The following is a 5,297-nucleotide window of genomic DNA, read 5'->3' on the forward strand; positions in this document are numbered from 1 at the left end:
TTCAGTTCTTTCCTTATCGGTCTTCTGCCAAAATACATTCTATGTCTGACCATCACCATATACTACTTATATGGATATAAGTAGAGCACACTACAATAGAAGTAAGATTTGCGATAAACCAGGTATTATGTCAGGTTTTCGTAATATGTGCTTATGATAAAGTTAATGCATAAAATAAACATATGCAAGCAAGGTTTCCATAGACTCATTCAGAATGGTGTTCACACATTAATCATAAATATAATTTTATTGGTGGACTTTAGTACAGTCGTTTGTGTAGGAGTTTTCAAGGTGGCTTTAGAAGAAATAATTTTTATCTACCGTTTATACAATGGTGGCTGACTGACTTCGTAGATAGAAAGTGATTATATGTTCCAGACTTCGAAATTCATTCGTGTAAATGTGTAGGCTTGAAATGAATCGCCTGATTTACTGGTAACAAGCTACGAAAGCTACAACTTGGCGATTTCGTAAAGTGCAGTTCATTTTCGAAAATAAATGGTACTGTTTTATTGTCTTAATGAAAAAGATTTGGTTCAAAAAGCCGCTTCTATAAAGACTAAGCTCCAATCTAGTTATTCTGGAACTTTTTCTTAAGAATACAATCACTCAATAAAACGGCAAGTAAGGCGAAATCATACAGACTTCATTTTAACTTTATCGTTACTGCTGATACCAATTAGAATATAGTTATAGTACAAAATAGTTGTTTAACAAACATTTAGTACAATAAGATACGTGAGTTGTTGTTGTGGATTTTTATAAAGAACTAAATCTGTAAAAGGGTGTGGCGCTACCATAAAAATTGTGGCGCGCTCTTAAAACGACAAGTTGTAGAAGTATCCGAGTCCTACGTCTAACACCGGACAAAATCTACAGAACCCCTTATTACTTATAATGAGATCAAAATCAAGATAGGAATCACTGAGCCACGTCCATCCGTATTTGTAAATCCTACTTCCTAAGTCCCACCTTGTACACCTAAAGCAGTCTTGTTAAGCTCCGTCCTTATGTTGTTTATCACAGAAGCAGTTTGTTGGACAAAAACTGAATACACATTATCTTGTTTTGGTTTAATTGTCGAGTACGGCATACTTTAATGCCTCTGAACTAAAATACCTCAACGTTTATTGTCGTGATCCGAAATGAGAAACGTTCGAAATAAACAGGACTGACGCTTGAAAATTAAGTGATTTGTGGTATTGCCGGAATTTTTATTACCATGATACTCGTAACAGATAATAAAAGTTGATTTCAAGACCATAGAAAAAAATGGATCTACACTTGGTAAAATCCGTTAGTAGTAGAATCCAGGTTGCGCGTTTCGCCCAATTTATGACTCATCATCTGGATTTACCTGCCTTCCAGAGTTGATGTTTAACCCGGAACTCGAAACCCAGTACCGGTCACTTCAAACGCCATTACGTTATCCACCTAGCTACTGAGTAAATCTTAAGTATCAATCCTCTTATCTTAATTTTATTTATGAGTTGAATGTGAAACAACCTTCTATATAGTACTAGCTCACTTATTAATAAACTTTACTTCATCATTGTTAAAAAGATATTCGTAATGTTTCCATTACATATTCTCGTTTGTGTACTGTTATTTCCAGAGAATTATCAATCAACCCCCTACTGCAAGAATAAGTAAAATGGATGGAGAAATTGTAACAGTTACTGATCTGATAACCAATGTATTTTTCAATAAGCATTTCTTAGATAAATAACTTGATCTAACCTCGATAGCAAAACGAATATTTTGTTCATATCGTACGTGTTTAAGACAAATAAAAAAACTTTGTAGCAGCTCCCCAAATGTCTGCTCACCTGTTTGATTCAGACACAGAAATGAATAAACTGAGTATTTCTAAAGGATTTTCAACATTAGATTGATGCTTTCGGGAAATATCGACCGACCGACAATATATTCACAGGATATTTATTTAGAACATGTAATTTATCTCTAGTCAATATTGTAATTAAATTGAACAACGCCCAAAACACATGCACAAAAATTTTGCATTAGCATATTTAATAATAAATAATCGAGATTTGGCAAGAAAAAATCCAACAAATTATGTGATCATGGAAACTAAGTTTATTAAACAAATATTGTTTTTCATTATTTCAATGATGATAATTGTAAAAATAAGTTTGTGTACTAAGTATTGCTCCATGATGGTTGCATAGCACGTGCTCACGATCACGTAAATACAAGCTCCTAGAACATCTGCTAATATAACTCTTTCCTCGAGAGCAGTTGAATTAATAGGTAGTCAAAGTGGCTAGTCAAAGTAATTTATCTTTCAATCTCAGAGTAACCATCGGCAAAATGTAAAATGCTCGATCCTAGCTTATTTAGTAAAAATGTGCCATACAGCCAACATGGAGCAATCATTCACAATATTATATCGTGTTAAGAACAATCTACCTAATTCCGTTAAATTAAGAATCAGATAGCCCAAGAAGTAGCTATTAGAATTAGGAAGCCAGAGCTTCGTGTTTAGAAGAAATATCTCCAATTGCTCGTTTTACTTTAGCCAACTTCTGGCCTTATTAGTTAATGATCATCTTTATGATTTGGTGACAATTTAATTAATGTTCATACAACTACCTTCTTTGTATTTTCATAGGTGAAACTTATCTTCATACATCTTACCATTATGATTATTATCACTGTTGTTATCATTATAACACTTGAAAAAACCCCTTGACTAACTTATTCAGCAACCACCCCTATTTACTAATTCGTCGTATTTAATTTATATTATTCAAAATATATGACGTGATTTCCAACTTGCAATTGCATTATTGTCTCTCTCATTTCATGATAACCATATTTATTCCGATCATTTATCTCACAATTTCGTTTAACGTATAAATTGACTCAAGTCAACACTTCATATTGGTCAACCCAACATTAACGATTTTGATTTATTGTATATTACAAACAATCCTAAAATCACATGCTATAATTTTAGACGTTGTGTCTTGCCTTAAATCTGGGCCCTTAATAGAATATTAATTTGCCCATATAATTGTAGAATCCGGAGGGGATTTATTGGAAAGAATATTATTCATTCATATATCTGCATATATTTCATTCAAATAACTTAATAGGTAAATTCCATGGATTCATTAATAAAAAACGTTTGGCAGAAAAAAACTACACATTTATCGTTACCGACTTCCTTTTCATATTTATGTGATTTAGTATATTCATTTTTATGACAAAAAAGTTTTGAAGTATAAATGCACATTTTTATTTCTATCTCTTATTGGTGACTACATTAATTTATGTTAACTATTACTCTTCGACTGTTATACTGTTTCTTCGACGCTTTTGAAAAGAATTAAATGCTTCGTTAGTAGAAGTTGTTTACGGGCATAGTTACTGAGCTCACGAATTGATCGATGTTAGACAACCATTGAAAGCTAGAAAGCACTAAACAACTATTTTCTCCAAGAATCAGACTCCCTGGTAATGTGGATTCACTAACACAGGGGATCCGGACCAAGTTGCGCGACCTATTCTGTGTATTTTGGATTTCAATCGTTATCAAACTTTTATATTTTCCCGAAAAATGGTTTAAATACAAAAATTGAGAATTGAAAATACTAATATTTTAAAGAAGTTGCATTTTTTTAACTTTGTTTCTAACCCACTATACTTTTCATGTAGTGTAGAAACTTAACGATAATACGAGAAACTGTAAAAGGTTGTGTTTTTTCTTTTATAAATTTTAAGCTAGTGAAACTTGTTTCATGTGTAGAACTAGTTGAATAGATGTTCGTTATCTAAAACAACACTACTTGCTAAATAGAAAACAGAGGAATTCATAAGAAACTCATTCCAGTTCAAATTCAATTGGTATTGTTTGTTTGAATCTCTCCATTGATGTTCAGAACTGCAATTGATCAGTCTCTTATTGGCATATGTGCATACTGTGCGTATTGCCAGCCGACGAGTCCTAAACAGGACGAAACTTGCTTCCTGGATTCCACTGCTAGCCGCTATCCGTTTCAGTTCAGTTTACTTAATAGGAAGATATTATTCAACACATAAATTCTGTAGCTTAGTGTGAAGATCATTGTCAAACTTGAAGAGTTAAATGCTATTTTGGGTAAAAAAAACTCATTAATCAATTACTTTAATCATACATATATACAAGTCGTTATCTATTAAAATATCTGTCCTTGGTATTGAAAACGGCATATTAATAAACGATTTTGCATTTCTTTCTTTGAGATGATTTGATTACCAATATTACTATTCTTCACAGTGTCAACCTTTTTATGTAAATGTATATTCTCAAGTCAAGTATGAAAAAAATGGATACTCCACATGGTTTGATATTTAAACTGTATAAATGTTTTGTACTTAACCTTTCATCCCTTTTCCTTGTTATTTTAATTATTTTTATGAATACAGATGAACTCAAAGTACAAAATCCGAAAATTGTCGTCTAGATCTATATCACTTATGACAGATCTTTTATTTTGTATAATTAACATTATTCAATATTATATTTTTGGTACAATGCAGAGTTCTCAGCACAAAGTGTTTCAACAAGTTTCCATTTTTTGACATCTTGATCGATTCTGAAGATAAATATTGAGTGATCGCCAGTTAGAGGTCAACAGTGCAGTCAATGGGCATCTACATAATGTACATTCTTTTCGCTGCATATTGTCAGCAACAATGAATCTCTGTTTGGGTCCTTTTGTAACCTGTATAACAAAAAGTAATACACTTTTCAGAAACGCAAATGATTAGGCTATACGATTAATAGCCGTAATGTTGTATTAAAACAAACAAAATTAGATAACTTGTTGAAATATCTATAGGGCAGAAACAGGTAGCTCATATGTTCAAGCAGGCAGATAACAAAATATACATTTTCTTCCCTTGATATAATTCAATTAAAATAAATTTTAAAATAGAAGAATGTACATTTATTTAATTTTATAGATTTTTATTATTCTACTTCAGTGGTTGTCCTTACTTAGGACAAATTTATCGAACGAGTTATATGGTAAATGACTAAATATTTTGATAATTTATACTATGTCCATTTGAGTTGAACTTTCTTATAAAGGCATGATTTGAACATCATCGAAACTCGATATAATCTCCATTATTGATTGCATAACTTTCAGTTCAAAGTAAAACAGGAATATGCTTTCATGATACTGAAAATTGGGATTTCATGATGAACAGTCGGGAATAGTTTAAAGGATCAGACTGTAAACTTAATAACTTACTATATGCTCTTGTTACAAAGTATCTTACTA

The sequence above is a fragment of the Schistosoma mansoni genome (assembly GCF_000237925.1).
Source record: "Schistosoma mansoni, WGS project CABG00000000 data, chromosome W unplaced supercontig 0185, strain Puerto Rico, whole genome shotgun sequence".
Classification (NCBI taxonomy): Eukaryota; Metazoa; Platyhelminthes; class Trematoda; order Strigeidida; family Schistosomatidae; genus Schistosoma; species Schistosoma mansoni.